Here is a 16,355-nt window from a genome sequence, read left to right as displayed (position 1 = left end):
TACCAGCCTGCGGAACATAATGATTAATTCTTTCAAGTTTTCGGTGAGCACCATCTGGCCGTCGTGATTGTTGCTATTTTACTTATCAACGTGTTTTAGCAACTTTTCTCCTGACAATTTGGGCTTTGACAGTGTCTCTCTGCCTGAGAACACGGGGGACTTGGTATTCTCTCCACGTTTGTGTTACCCACGGCGAGTGCTGGATACTGTCGAGCAAGATGGGGAATGTATCGGCAAGGTTTGTGTGGGGAAACAACTTCAGATGGTGCTTTCTCCAAAGGAAGGGGGATTCTTCACATCCAGCAGTGGAGTGCTCTTCCTAGAGGTGTCGGGGTACCCACTGAACGAGTCTGGGAAGGCATTTCCTCCTCAGTGAGTAAAACTTGCACTGAGTGCAAAACCAGAAGAGCTTTGGAACAGATGGGAACCCCCATGTCAGAGCAGTCATTTAAGCCCAGGAGATCCCTAAGTTTGAGAAATAGTAAGAGGAGTGTGAGAAATTAGTTTTTAGGAAGAGAGGTGACCAATCTGAAATAGGTGAGGAAAGAGGAAGCGAGGTGTGAAGCTGCAGAAAAACGTCCAATTAAAACAAGTAAACTTGCAGTTGATTATAGGTACAAGCTAAAGAAAACCCCCAAAACTGTACGCAAATTGTTCTGAGGCCACTTCAGGGTTTTTTGGACAACATTAAATCAGGTCCGTTCCTGGTAATTCCTTTAGAAATCTTCAGCTCATTCAAAACAGTGACTTTTACACACTCCTAGTGACACCTATGGATTCACAAATGTTAAATACAATCAATTACAAAAAGGGTTTTCAATCAATAGGTAGAGAAAGGGAACCCTTCTCCTCTCAGGCATCAAACACCTTTGCTGTGAAAGCTGACTTTATTATAGTGCACTGTATATTTTGCCTTGGGCTGGATTGTGAATATCAGGTATTTTAGGGAACTAAGACCAAAAAGAATTAATGCACAATGAAATTTAGGAAGAAACATTTCAGACAAATGCCGTTGTTCAGAGAACATCATTGGTTGGGTGAGAATTTGTATATCTTTTGCTTGAAAAAGTTTTTGCAAAAGAAATAATACATATGCACTTCATTTTTCATATTTGCATGATGATCATTAAGCAGAACAGCATAGAATCCTCACTGTAATCCATGATATGGTACAGAGGGAATCATTGCATGCTGCTATATTTAACTTTTTTGTGTACTTAGATCTCTGCTTTCAACTAATATTTAGCAGCAAGAGTCTGTGTCTACTAAAAGATAATGTTTTAAATTACATATTTCCAGGAAAAATTCCACACTACCAATCACCACCTACTGTTACCAAGCAACTTGCCATCGACAGGGCAAATCAGAAGAACACGTGAAGAACAGTCTAGAAAACAGGGAATAAGGGCTTGGTTCAAACCTCTCAAGGAATCTACTTTTTCAGCATCATCAGAAAAACTTCACAGTTTTTCTGAGGCACCATCTTAAAAGTGCTGTGAAATAAAAGCTGCTCTTAAGCCTGTTACAAGACTTCATTAGTCTTTTATTGTTTGTATGATCAGTTTGGAAGCAGAACAATTCCTCCACTATCTATAATCCTGCAGTATTAAAGGAGTATGAGCCTCTTGTGGAGGATAAATCATAAAGATGTATTGACAAAAAGCAGATTAGATTTTTTGTTTTCTTTTAAATTTATCCGAGCTTTGGGTCAAAACTGAATTTCATCAGATTTTGAGTGAAGCAAGTCAAGGTGGTTCAAACCAGGTAGGGTCAAATTTCTTTCTCAGCAGTAGCATCTAGCAGGGTTTGTAATGTGAGCATGTCTGAGTGGAACAACTTTTTTGCTTTCCTTTTTAATGAAACAAATAAAAAAAATAAAAATAACACATGGTTATGATTTAAAATGGGGTTTTGTTTTTTTTTCTTCTCCTGGAAAAAGAGAATTGAAACCGAGTAAGAAAAATAAACAATGTTTACATCTATATTAATGCTTTAATATACTGAGCCTTTGTTAAGTTTAAGCCTATTCCTTTAATAATCGCTAGAAAAACAATTCTCCACCTAGAAGCCAAACTGCAGAGAAGGAACAACAAACAAATTTGCACCTCTGTCATCAGACAATCCTGTAAAATTAATTTTCATACCAATTTGGCAGTTCTTTCCTTCGGTCCTTACTCAAACCACTTCTCTGCTAACATGAACAGCTCAGCCTGATAAGGCCTGCAAGGGTTTACCTCTCCTGCCTGCACACAACTTCTAGAAAACAAAGATAATAACTTTTAAAGTCAAATCACTGATTCTGACAGCACATTCCTTGCACCAAATACAGGTGTTACAAAAGAGACTTGGTAAGAACATATATTTAAAACACGAAAGGCTAAGAATTTAAAAGATACATATACCAGATATTGAAATATCACATATATTCAAAGGCCAATGAAACAAAGTGCTTAAAAAGCCTAATGTAATCCCAGACTTTAACTGCACAGGCACCTTCCAAGCCTTTCACATGGGAATTCACAGGCTGCCTCTTTGCCAGGCTCTCTGTTTCAGATACAGGAGATATTTTCCCATCTCCCCACCACTCCACAGACAAAAATTTTTGGAGAGTAACACCTTCAATATGTAGGAAGAAGTTTAACAGGAGTATGGTGTGATACATGAGGCAAGAATTTAGTCTTCCCTAATTAAGAATGAAGTCCTAAATATACTACAGCCACTATGCTTTTTTCCTGTGTCTTAGCTGCAAATTAATTATCTCGGCCAAGGCTCATTTCTAATCTTTGGGTTATAGCAGAATCCGGTTTTAATGAATACCTGGAATAAGCAGTTGTCTTGTATTTTCAGAATTTTAACTATTTGACTTTCCTTTGGTTTAGAAGTCTGAAATCACACACATCTCCCTCTCAGGGCTGCCTGAGGATTAATAAAAATCAACTTCAATCATCCTCATGCTGATTTTTCCCAAAACATATTAGGAACTAAAACCAGAACTGTGTAGATGATACAAATTATCCAGGATTCCAGTCCTGAGCAAAAGCACATCCTGTGGTTCGTGTAAAGGAATTTAGAAGATAATTGCTATCCTATTTCTCACTCTACATTGAACTTTCAACTGCTTGAACGTAATCAGCCTGATTGTTCTTGAGCATTCACTCGAGTAGAAAATTAACTGCTTGCAAACAATCTGCCCCAAACTCTGGACACTGGTGTAGCCACAGATTGCAAACATTATCTAATAACACAACTTTCCCTCAATTTCATTTCTGTTCTGCAAAAAACACTACAAACTGCTTAAAAAAAATCCCTTGCTTCTCTGCTTCAGTCATAGTTTAAGTACAATGATCCTATATTGTGATCCTTGTATTATGAATGAGGGGGAAAAAAGACCTAGTAAATACATTACAAGTCTTAAGGAAGGATATGTATATTTATATACCCAGTTTCCCATCCTTTAAGGCTGTCTTAACAATGAGTTATGATGAAAAAGCAACTAAATATTCAATTGTATATATGAGAAATAAAGTCTCAGGGCGATTAACAGACTTGTCTGTTAATAACACAGTAAATATTTTAGTAACATCACTACAAAAATCCAGATCTTTGAGTGCTAAAGCTGTTTCCTATTAACTTCATTTAACCTTTCTGAACATCTTTCCTCATCCACTTACCCTCTCTGTTTCTAGCTGAAGATATAATAAGGTCCAGAGGCTTCCTGCTTTTGAGGAGGGTTCATCTTATTTCCTTAATTTTTAAGTGGAAAGGTAGCATTTCAACAAAAGCAATTCCAACACGTTCTCAGAATATCTTGCTCTGGGGTTTCCAGGGTTTTGGTTGGTTTGGTTTTGGGCTTTGGGTTTTTTTTTGTTTGTATGGCTTTTTTAGGGGAGAGGTGTTTATTTTTAAAAGGCAACCTTTTCTAATGGACACCTTCCATAATGTATGCAGGGGGAAAAAGAAAAAAGAATATGCTTGGAAAAACGGCTGGCATCCTGCTGCACAAGAGTTATTCTAAAAGTCTTATGGCCTTGTTTTCCAGCTACCCAGCCACGTTGTAGCTGGAATGCCTCCTGATGATTTAGAGCAACTAGATATAAATACATAAAAAACCAGATGCCCAGGATGACAGAAGTTTTAAAGGTAACCAGCTGGGAAATTGTTTTGAAAGGCAGGGAAGAGAAAAAAACCACAACAAGAAGTTAAGTTTTCTTTGGCCTGCTAAAGCATTAGGGCTGCAGTGAGGAGATTAATAACTGGCCTCACTAGGTGATAACTTTTCTGGCTCAGTCTAAGACAAGAGGTCCTTCCCTCTATGCCACATGTCCTTTTCCTGGAGTTTGGAATGAAAATTATGTTTTATGCTTTGTGTCCCAAATGAAGAGGAATTTTCAACACGAACCTGTCAGCAACTAATGGGAAACTGAAGATGCTGTGTTAATTCAAGCAGATCATCCCACTTCCCTTTATAAGTCTGACTAGCAATTTGAGAAGTTTTATCATTGAAATTCACAGTAAATCAATTAAGTGAGGCCTAAAGCAGACTGGAGTTACCACAGTGCCTCTTTACATTACCTGAGAAGGTAACAAATGTCAAGAGACAGACGATGTCAGTCCCAGGAAACTAGCTCTGCTTGCCCGGGTAAAGTTCACTGAAGGAAATAAAGACCAATATAAATGACTGGCAATGGTTTATAGATTTCTAGTAATTTTGGCTACTTGGATGCCCAATCAGAGATGAAAGAATATAAAATTAACACAATCAAAACTTTATCTTAATAATTTATCATACCCTGTGTGGATAAACTTCTTAAAATAAATCTCTTCATGTGGTGCAAGAGCAAGGCACCAGTTACAAGAATGGACTTTGTTAATTTTAACAAATAAATAACTAAATTTTAAGAGAGCAAGTGAGACATATAAACTGTAAGTGGAGCAAGGCTTAGCCACCTGATAGTCAGAAGTAACCCTGTGCTAAACCAATGGTGAAAAAGCAGATGCTGACCTTGGAACTTACCAAGCATGGAAGAAAAGAGGCTTTGTTTGGTCATCTCTGGGATTTTGATGAAGAAAACATTTGTTGTGATGAGACAAGGCTGGTTTGATCCACATTAAAAAATGGGATACAAGCTGTGGAAGATTTTCCTGTCAATATTTGGGGGTAAAAAGAATGATTCATAGTTCTGTCTTTCTGTAAGCTGTGCTTCTGCTCCAGGAAAATCAAAACCCACCAGTATTTTTCTAGGGTTCATAATCCACCAGAGGAATATAGAAACAATGAATTTATCAGAGTGAATGATCACGTGTGTGTGAGAGAGACACTAAACCTTTCCCTATCCAGTGTAAGAAATTCTCTCACACCAAAGGTAGCTCACCATTGGATTTCGTGACAGCACCAAAGAAAAACAAGCTTTCTGAAAACCATAACAACTCTGCTAATGATTTTTTGAAATAGAAATGCTCTCCTACCAAATTGGCATCACCAAAACCATGGGATGTAACAGCCATGTGCATAAATGTAGAGTTAAATGCTGGACTGGTCATTTGTGCACGTCCCAGCAGGGCAACGCGAGGCTGCAGCGATTGCACGGCCACATTACACAGCCAAGTGTTCTCTCACAGTTTTGAGGGAAGAAAAGTTACTAAGCATTACAAACACAGGTACCAGTTAGCATAATCAAGCATATTGTTCCATGGGCTCAATTTAGTTTTTTTCCTAACAGTGCAGCAATGACTGTTCTTAACCGAATTGTGTTCAGCACCTCCATCTCTATTTGCTGCCTTAGATACGTGCCAGCACTAATACTCAGCCTGGTATAAGATTTAAAAAATTGCCAAGGTGTTTTAATGATGTGAATGAAATAAGACCATCTTTTCTATTTCAGTGATCCCACCTGACAAGAAAGTCAAGGTGTGCAGCAGAGGGCAGGTAACGCGGTGCAGTCAGTGGTGAGGATCAAAATGAAGCGTGGTGGTTACACATCCAGTATGGGAAAACAGGCAAAACAGAGCAATCATCTCTGAAATTAAGATAGAAGTTTAGTTTCTTCCCCTTCTATTAAGATTGATTACTCTGTTGCCTAAAAGTTTGCCAGACAATTTTATTTTGTTTTGTTTTGCAAACCTTACATAGATCCATATTAATCAGCTGAGACTCTGCTGCCATCAAATTTGAGGGAAATAATACCTTTTTAACACTGCCTAGAATCATAGGAGATAAAACTAAAATACACAGTCCCAATGAGCAAAGCAATTTGCTCCATAAGTCAACCTTCCATAAGTCACAAAGACCAAAATCTTTTCAGAGCATATCGTTTACTTTCAGCCTTGCACAGTGAGCCCTCAGCTCACCGTGGATCAAAAGATGCCTCACTAAATTACAAGAAAAACGGCTGTATTCTGTTTAGGTGCAATCCTATTAGTCATAACAAGTCTTGTGTGTATCCATTGAGTTTCAGAAAAACCATATGCAGCAGCAGCACCTTTTCTCAGAGGCTGTTCCAATATCTTATCTAATAATTGCTCCATGACTTTGAAGACTTTTTTTTCCCCTCCCTCTAGCAACAAATCTACTAATCTTCCAAATCCTTATTAAATTCCAGATTCCTCTACCTCTTAAGACTCCTGCATAAAACCCTAGGGCTGCCCACAGGACCAAGGCTGAGTCTCACAAACTGCTTTTCCTCCACAGAACACCCCCCCACATATACAATTTTGGGCTGGTGCTCCTTGAACAGCAAAACTTTTGAAGAGTGCCATTATACTTAGAATGAGGGATAAATTTGTTTCTGATTTTAATCTCCATGCCAAATTTGAAACAGTTCAAGTTGTATAAATTATTTATTATTCATCCTCCTGGAATGTCCCTGCCCTTCAGAGCTCCAGCTGTACCGTGCTGAGCATTTCATGATTCCAAACAGGAATGACTGCTGTCCCAAAATAACACTCTGTGAGGAATTCCCAGTGTCCTTCATGCCTTTAGAAAATTAAGGAATTCAGTGTTGGGCTCTAGGACGCAAATTCAGTTCAGATGAAAATTTTTCCACAAGGATCCCCTTCCTATTTATGTTCTAACACAACCACAAACAAACAAACAAAAATTTATAAGGAATAAGAGATGTTTAAAAGCAAATCTCTAAACTAAGCCTGTGATTCTCACCCAGCAGCTAAACACAGGAAAACAGCCACTCTTCACTACATATTTCAAATTAAGAGATGTCCAAACTCTACAAAATTGAATTTAGAAACTAAACAGAGAGTAATATAACCATGTTTTAATTAATTTAAGGGTAAGTAAGAACACAATATTTTCCCTGAAACAAGGTTGGTTTTTTTTCCCCTAATTTAGTGCATAAGTAAGATTAGCAATAGGAAAAAAACCACTGAAACTGTAAATACATTTCTCCACAGGATGGAAACAAAAGGTAATTATTTTAAAACTAGAAAAAAAATCCAATCAGAGCCATAAAACATTATGTACCATGTATTATTTTTATCACCAAGAATTCCCATATAAAAGTACTGGAGAAAATAATAACTCAGAAGTGGGAAAACAGAGGGACTGTAAAAGTGAAATGGACTTCTGACAAATGATACTGTGTGGAATATGGGCTCACAGACTGACAGAACAAAACACTCCAGCACCACTAAACTACAACAGTGGATATTCCAGCTGAAGCACAGGTGTTTCTGAACACACCAGTCTTTTAGACTGGCACATTTTGATGCTGCTGAACTTTTCTTCTGGGGGTGGTGGTGGGTTTTTTTTCCAACAAAAATGGTGTTTTCCAGAAATGAATACCATTTGTGGTGGCCACTCATGAGCTCTACATATTATTTCAGAAGTTCAGTTGGCACTAACCCTCTTTCTAGATACAGGCAGAGAAGAAATATCTGTTCTTTTTTTAAGTACATGTTCCTAATATTGCACAGTTCTGGAGCTTAATTAGAAACCTTTCATCTTCCAATAATTTTAATAAGAGCTAGAAAAGAACCTGCTTTGACATCAACTATCCTCAGTAGCAACAGTTCACAGCATGTAAATTGAAAAGGTCAACCTGCCAGGCCATAATACCTAAAATAAAAATGAAAATGAGGGCAAGGAAAATCATCTTGAGGTGAAACTGTTCTTCTACAAACCCAAAGGGATATGAATAATCACCCTGTTAGTATGAACCACGCTTTCCTCAGCTATGAGAGAAGGCATAGTTCTTAAAAATCTGTTCACAACATTTAAGATAGAAAATCAACTACAAATCAGGTGTTGGCTTGTTCGTTACTCAGACATCACAATTACCACAATATTAGCATAATAATTTAACAGATATGCTCCAGATGAGCACCTCCAAACCTCAATAAAACTAAAACTATGGTTTTTCTGAGGTGGCTCTGTGCTCTATTTGCCTTTCAAATACTTATTAAAACAGACTTACTTTCACTAGGACAGTTGCCCAACTAGTGAAAATCTGGGGGAACACCTATAAAAAATGGCAATATGGACAAATATTCCTGCCCATAGCAGACACAAGCAATACACTTGTTTCTTTTTAATTATCTTTTTGCAACACTCAAAATGGCATTAGGAATCGCTCTCCTTCAGAACAAAAAAACCAATTTATTTTAGTTTGAAGAATTAACCATGCATGCTCCCTGCTTAAATGACTTCTCTGTGACTTATTCTGTATCTTGCTCCCTTACATCACCATCAAACATCTGTTAATTAACAGAGACCTATAACTAACTTCTCAGTGCTCTGTCTAAAAAGTTACCTGCTCCTACAAAACCAGTAGGACAAAAGATTGCAAATCAGCTTCACAAATTCAAAGATGCAAAAGCTTCTCCCTCAGCTGTTATACGGCAGTTTCATTCTTGGCAACGTTCAGAAGTGACACCAAACCAGACAGAAAACAGATGGAGGAAGAAACGTTCATTTCAATGAGATAACCAGCAGCCAACACCACCCACCAAGCCAATTTTTAAATCCAGTTTAAAGGTCTCTAAGAGCAAGTTTGAGTGTGTAAATGGAGACATTTACATACAAGTAACACCAGTTGGTGGTTCTGGCATTTCCTCTGAGTCTCCCCCTCGTTTCATAACTTTTGAATTTCACCAAAATAAGACAGAGCAAACAAAAGCCACCGTTCAGGCAGAGAAAAGGCGTGGTTTGGTCTTTAAGAAGACATTTTATTCTGCCTGTATAATAACCTATTGGGGAAAAATGTGAGCTTTTAGCAAAATGTCACCGTGCTGCTGCAGTGGTTCTACCTCTGTGATGAATAATGGGCAAGTCTGTGAGCCTGAGTTAGTTCCCCCTACGTGGTCACTGACCACTTATCCCTGCAGGCATCACTGGGAATAGTGACGGTGGAAAATATGGATGTAGCTGGATAAATAAATACTTGCCATTTCCTGAGCAGGAAAAAAAGAAAGCTATAAAAAGTTTGCCTCCGAATTAGGAGAATGTAAAGGAACTATTTTATGTCTGCTTTTGATTCATCAGGCTGAATTTCAATATGAACAGGGTATGAAGTTAAAGGTAGCTGAAATTTCAAAATAAATGCATATTTGCCCGTACATAGTCTATATTAAAACACACTAAACCCCACTCTTTCTTTAAATCTGCTTGGTATTTACTTCATTCAAAACAAACTTATAGTCATTAGGTGATTAAATATATGGGGAAATACATGCTTTGAATCATTAAAAATGCATTATTAATTAGGAAGGCATAGCTTTATCAGTCATTATTGATACTAAGAGTCCTTGGATAAATTCAGTGACACAAGAATGTGTTAATAGATGATGTTAAATATGGTCCCAAGAATAAAGAAGATGTAGTTAAAAGTTTTGCAGATGTTCTACAGTTGGTAAAACGTGCAGAAAGGGGAGTAGACTAAAAATAGCACAGAAGATTTTACATCTATTTCTCTGGATTTTCAGCAGAACTTTTTTTTTTACTTTCTTGCAAGTAAACTGAAAAGCTCAGGCAACTGAAAGCTCATAATACAGGGAATGAAATGCAGTTTTTTACTCCTAAATGACAATGAGTTATCCCCTCAGTTTTAACCTGCTCAGTGGAATCTTGGAAAGGGTCAAATCAGCAATCTGAAATTTAAATTGTATTCACAAAAGTGGGTATTTTTTTCTCTCCCCCCACCACCCCCGCTCCAAAAAACATATCAACACTAAAAAAGAAGGTTTTGATTTGAAAGAAAACAATTACAAAATTACACTTGGACATAATAAATTCATTAGAAGTTCTAGTGGAAAGAGAAAGGAGAGAAGAATCAGAGGTTACCAAACTCAATAAAAAATCCAGCTCAGACTTTCCCAAAAGCCTCATTTAATTTATCCAGGACTTAAAAACAAATTCACATAATAACCTTTCCCATATTCTTATGCCAAATATTATCATTTCTAGCTGAAATATTCATCATTATGATGCTTCTCGGAAGTGAATTATGAAGTCACATGCACTGTTCTTCCCAAAACCTAATTCTAAGTGTTTGCACATTCGTTCTCTTCAGAAACAAAAGTAACCCCATGTGCCTGAGGATCGATAGGAACTAAGCAACAGAACTTGACAAAGTGTATTAAGTTGTCAATAAAGTCAATTAATATTTTCCACTATAGAGGTAGATATCACCAGCTTATGAATTGTGTTAATACAGGTTTCGTGATGGAAAAATAAGGCTTTATTGCCAGATTGGTTACAAGTTGTTCTACTCTACTGCTGTGGGTATAAACATCATATTCCTCGTAGTCTCATCCACAAAGAATTCCACTTTAAAATTAAGTATGTTCTCGAGTTTGATCAAACAGATGAAAATTCTCTATTAAAACACAAGGATGGCAGCATGGTCAGCCTTTGGAATAAATCTGTTTTAAGAATTACTCTTTGATAATTCTGAAGTCTGTGATCACCTCAAAGATAGTTTTACAAGTTAGTGACAATTTCTCCTGTTCACTAAGGAGTTGAAGCAAGGGTGGCTGGGAAAAAACCATCAGTAATCCTGGATTAGAGCCAAGGACAGCTTTGTCTCGCGTGGTGACCAAAACATGTTCTGAATTCTGACCCTGTGAACTAACTACAGCAAGTCAAATCCAGGGAAACCTACTCCAGAGTGGGGGCTGTGTACATACTGCCTTTCAAATATGGAGCAGATGGTGCATAAGAATTTTGTGTCTGGATGTGTAGGACGAGAAGGGGAGGACAAAAGGTTTCTCCTTTGGTGTAATAAATCAGTGGCTAAAGTATTCAGAGACCTTTAATCCATAACATCTTCCCAAAGAGCTTTGCATGAGACCAAAATTCCTCTGAGATGAGAAAATATTCAAATACTCTCAAACTTTTTTCTTCCTAACTTCATTCATTGTTATCAAAGCACCATTTATGACACAAAAAGTGGGTGTTGAGCATGGGTTTATCATCTGCCTCTTACCATGCCACACGTTCCTGACAAATATTAGCCAAGAACAAAGAGCAGATTCTTGATCAGGTCTCCAAGGTTGAGTCTGTGTGGTTCTTGGGGTGGCCTGGCCCTTTCTGGCAGCCAACTTTCCCCCCAGTCAATAAAAAAAGCAGGAACTAGAAAGCTGCTTCAAGATAAAGTCAGAAAGGTCACTGATCAAATAGACTTAACTTGGAAAATTTATTGCCAAATTAAAAGAATATTTAATCATACTATAGATTATTTTTAGAAAGTCAGAGACAGCCAAACTGAAGCATCAGTGTGAGGCAGTGCACATCTTCAGAGGAGCTAATTTACTTGTCTTTCCTGAGTGAATTTACTTGCACAGAGTTCCACCATACAACTGCTGAGCTGCTGAGAGAAAAGATCTATTTCTGTGACTAAAACTCAAAGCCCAAATAAACAAATCATATTAAAGGAAGAACGAGACCTGCAGCATTTGACTGACCTTCAATGGCCTGAGGAGATTAAGAAATTCCCAAGGTTAAGTAGTTCCCAAAATACAAAGCAGAGGACTGCTTTTTTTTTTTTCCAGATCAAATGTTAAATAGGTCTGTAAAATTGGACTTCTTAGACTGGTCATGAAAGGAGGGAATAAAAAAAGCCACCCCAACCTTCATATGCAATTTTAGAGCCTTCTTTGAAAATCTGGCTTAAAAAGAGAGGAGCTGCTACAATCTTCCCTTCACCTGGAGATTTTAATGGATTAAAACCATTTCAAGCCTGTGAAGAAAAGCACTACCATGGTCCCTGTCAAATAACATTTCCTTTCATTTTTTTTTCTCATTATTACTTCAGAACGTTTCAAGTCTAAATTACAGCAAATAAGGAAATTAAAGTTGCAATTCAAACCCTGAGCTCTGCAGTCTCCCATTGCTTTTGAACAACTGCATGAAACAGAAACTTTATGCTTTATACTCCACAATACCTATAAGCCATTTATTTGCAGATCATTTGGCTGCTAAAGCTCTAACTTGCATTTTTAGCAGATGGGCCTGGTTTTGCCTTAGCCTGATATATATATATATTAGTTAGGTTAACCCTGACATTCTGGATGTCTCTCAATTAAGATGCTTTGAAAAACAATTAGGATCAAATGTTGTCTGTGCCTGCTGCAGGATAAGCTCTGTTTTTTTACTCCTATTTTTGGAACATTCTAATTCTAGTGCCACAGCAGCTGTGTACAAATATAAAGCAACACCTTGAAGAATTAATAAACAGAAGCAACAGAAAACCAAAGCTCTCACATTTCCTGTGGCCATTTATGGGTGAAGTTGCACATGTAAAGAATTTGCAATAATGCAATAGAGTCATATGTACCTGTTTCAAAGTAAATATATTAAAAGCAGGTTATGCAGCATGTATTTGTTAGCAGTTTTAAATTACTGCTGGAGGCCACAGAAAGATTTATTTGGTTGCCTCATGGGTTCATCTCCATAACTTAAAATAGATCAACTACTTTGCTTTAGATTTAAGTATTTCCCCCCCACAGTTTCACCTACCCAGCCACCAAACTGATACAGAGTAGACTGGCACAGATGGTGCAAGGAACTGATTTTTAATTACATACATGGACCTATCATGTGGGTTTGCCTGCTATTTTCAAATCCTTTCAGCCTGTGGACTAATAGCACACAACATATGTCCTGCCATTACACCACTTCCTTCTAGCAATTATAGCCAGTGCTTCCAGAAGTCAGAAAAATGTACTTTTACTCACTTTGACATAATGCAGCTGCTGGAAGTGAGATCATGTAACCATCAAGTTTTATTTCCTAGGTCACTATTGCCCAGAAATTAAAAGGTACTTTCATAAGAGGCAAAACCTCTCCAATCAGGCTGTAAACAAGAGCATTTAAAAAACCCCAACTCCTCCTCACTTTGTTAGACTTGTCTCCAAATTAAGTTGTAATTTGTAACATTTACTTTTTTAAATATTTAAAGATTTACTATAGATCACTGTAGCTTAAAATGAAGCTGTAACTGCAAGTCTGAATATTGATCTCTAGTCTGATGGTATGAAGAAGTGGATGGTGTCTTTATGAAGTTCTTACCCATCCCTGTGATCATCATCATTATGCACTTTCTCAACTACCCCCAACAGACATTTATTTTCTTCAACCTGAGTAAACTATTCTGTAAAGTCAGTAATAAGGAGAATAGCTGCCTTTTATACAAATCAAAGTGATTAGGACTGTATCAGCCTTTACACCCAAATATCTGTAGCCTCTGCATAACACAGAAGCCCTTATGAAAGGTTCACTCAGAAGGTGCTTGAAAAACTACATTCCCTAACACTGCAAATTTCCACCCGAGTAAAATCTCATTAAATTTACAGTGAAAGGAAAATATTTTAGTGGCAATGCAAAGGGGCAAGGTGATGATAAAGGGAACCATGAAGGATTCTGCATGTACAGGTGCTGAGTATCCAGCCAAGAGACAGATATTCATCACATAACAAGTATACTCAGCTGAGGTGGGTTTCAGTCAACACTTGGATCCTCCAAAGGCAAATATAAAGAGCAGTTTAGTCCTCCTCCCTCCCTGACCCCTTTTTTGCATCCACTCCTCCCCAGTTTGTGAAAAGAAAGGAAATGCCTCAGAGAATGAGTGTGTAAGACCTTTATTCCATGTTCCAATTCACAAAAAATATTTTAAAGAAAAATATCTTGTGTAAATCTGCCGCTTTAAACCACATTCTGACCTTATCTGTGCTCAAAGGTACTCACTTTCTAAATTTTACCTTTATGCCTTCAGCCAAAAAAAAATGTTATCACAAACACACTTCCCCTCCCCAGTGCTCTCTGTCTGCCACCAAAGTTTAACCCCTACCCTGTAAACTCACTTGCACAGGCTAAGAGATCCTTGGAAAAGGGTCTGCTCTGCTTGAGAGAGGTCTACATAGGTGCATCCTGCCAAGATTTTGCCCTGGTAAATAAGGCTACAGAATGTTCTTGGGTTAGTGGATCAAAATGACTTTATACTACTTGAGGGTCTTCACTCATTTGTACTAAATGAACGTAAGGACATTTACATCAGAAGATTATAAATGCAAAATTACAAACAAATTGGCCTATAGGCTTCTATAATAGGCTTTATTTTAGAGGCATTTTTAGATAATGTGGCTGAAGATATTGTGTGCAGTGTCTATATTATGAACACACTCCTATATCCCTTTAATACAGTGTGCAGCAATAAAATGTTTTGCATGCTATATGCAATGGTGGCCAAAATGAAACTTATTAAACATCACCAAATCTAAGGGACCATATCAGCATTTTAAGAGAAGCCTCGTTAAGATGAAATTCTGTATTTCAGCTCCTAGTGAAGTAATTTGACATTTCAGTGTCACATCTAATACTCCTGATCAATGATGTAATACACTGTACACTGCATTTTAGTGAGCAGGAAGATGGGTTTGTGTGCAGCAGTTATCTACTGAAGAAACTGCTGTTAACCTGCCTTTGGATTTATGCTTCTTTTCTCTGCTTTTGATCAAATCTATGATAATTTTTATAAGATAAAATAGAGAGAGATGCCACAAGAATAGCTCATCTGAATGCAAATGAGCTTTTTTCCCCTACGTATCTCTCAGGGCTTATCTTTTTATTACTCTCCCAGAAAGCAGGACAAGTCTGGTTAGAGCCATGGGCTAAATCAGAAATGACTTGGCAATCCACTGATAACATGGCATTTCTAGAATATATTCTCTGCTCTGAGCTCCAGTGGCTAAGGGTGAATCATAAAATTGTACCAGTCAATCAGCTTCAGATCTGGCTTTTACATGAAGACTTATGAAAATTTAAGTGTCTTTTATTACCTATATAGAAATTTTACGCTGAACATCTGCAACGCACCACGGTCATAGGTCAAAAATAAGATTGCAACACAGTGTAAATGAAATAGGACTTTTGCTTAATAGATTTTTGGCTTGTTTCTAATAATTTGAGTTCTGCCATAGTGTCAGTGATGTACAATTAAACAGCTGGATTTCCCAAGAGTCATATAATATCTGTTTAGGCTCTATTAAAAATAGAAGAAAAATAACCACTCTTCATACAGATCATTAGTGTTACATCCTTTCTGGGCTTTGAGTTTTTCTTATTTAAGCATAGGATAATGAAAAGCATTGAAATGGGATTTCAAGGCAGGTGGTAGTCAAGGTGTGTGTTGTCTGATAATCCCCAACATCGGCAGACAATTTGCTGAAGATAAACAATTTCTTCCAAGAAAAACAATCATTTATCCTCTTTATCTTCCCTGGTGTCTCCAGAGAGCACACTATTAGCTTAATAAAGTTACAGCTATTTGAATATATGTATTTAGGAAGTACATATATAATTTTTAGAGCATGCTGCTGCAGCATTATTTTATTTTTTTAAGATATTTCAACAGAATATTCTGTGAAAGAAAAGTGTTTCCAACCACAGTCCAGACCTCCTTTACCCTTATTAAACAGCTTTGCTTTCCCAGTGTATGAGTAAAATTCTTAAACTGAATGTGGCACACACTGTTTTCACTGCTAATAAAGATAAATATAAATAGCTTAATGAAAATAGATTCTGCTATGCTGCCAATTATCAGAGAAAAATTAGAATCAAAATATGCTGTTAAAAGAATTAAAATACGTTGTTGCTTGAGCCTTGAGTGTTAAGGTTACTCTTAATCTCTTATATTATTCTACCCTCAATTTGTCAACACAGAGCAAGCCTTGTCCTGCTGCACTTAATTCAACTGCAAGTACCATTTTTTGCTGTTGATTTTCACAATGTACAGCTCTCTCCATTATTTCCATTATTCAACTTTATTCCTTGGTAGGTTTTGGTTGTTTCTTTTCAATCATAGGTAGCAAATGTTAGTTCCTATGAAATATAAACCAGACAGATC

Source organism: Pipra filicauda, unplaced genomic scaffold (genome assembly GCF_003945595.2).
Source record: "Pipra filicauda isolate LSUMZ 115617 unplaced genomic scaffold, ASM394559v2 scaffold411_size619879_pilon, whole genome shotgun sequence".
Taxonomy (NCBI): Eukaryota; Metazoa; Chordata; class Aves; order Passeriformes; family Pipridae; genus Pipra; species Pipra filicauda.
Note: the sequence above shows the minus strand (reverse complement) of the source record.